This window comes from Suncus etruscus, chromosome 7 (assembly GCF_024139225.1).
Source record: "Suncus etruscus isolate mSunEtr1 chromosome 7, mSunEtr1.pri.cur, whole genome shotgun sequence".
Classification (NCBI taxonomy): Eukaryota; Metazoa; Chordata; class Mammalia; order Eulipotyphla; family Soricidae; genus Suncus; species Suncus etruscus.
Genome location: NC_064854.1, coordinates 121,936,761 through 121,937,379, shown reverse-complemented (window position 1 = coordinate 121,937,379; position 619 = coordinate 121,936,761).

Here is a 619-nt window from a genome sequence, read left to right as displayed (position 1 = left end):
GGCGTTTGCCTTGCAAGCAGCCGATCCAGGACCAAAGGTGGTTGGTTCGAACCCCAGTGTCCCATATGGTCCCCCGTGCCTGCCAGGAGCTGTTTCTGAGCAGACAGCCAGGAGTCACCCTTGAGCACCGCCGGGTGTGGCCCAAAAACAAAAACAAAAACAAAAACAAAACAAAAAAAACAAAAACAAAAAAAGATGAAGTAAGGTACATACAACTGAAACAGGTTCAATCCCCAGCATCCCCTAGGGTTGTCCAGAGCAGCAGTCTTAGGAGATCACATAGGATGCTAGGAATGGAAATGGAAGGAATGGAATGGGTAGGCCAAGCGCCCTGCCTGCTCTGCTGTCTTCTCTCCAGCACCACTTCCATTGTGAAGAAGGCCTGTGAGCTCCAGAAGCCTAGGGACCTATAGCTGCTATGCCATTAGCTGTGCCTCCAGTCTTTGGTGGGGGGTGCCTGAAATGAAATAAGAGCAGGGAGCAAAAAAAAAAAAATAATAATAATAATAAAACAACTGCAAAGGTGGAGGAACCACTTGAAAGCCACTTGACTTTCCTGGAAGAGGCCAGAGAGAGAGACACACACACCATGGCCAACTCCACCCACCCAGATCACGCC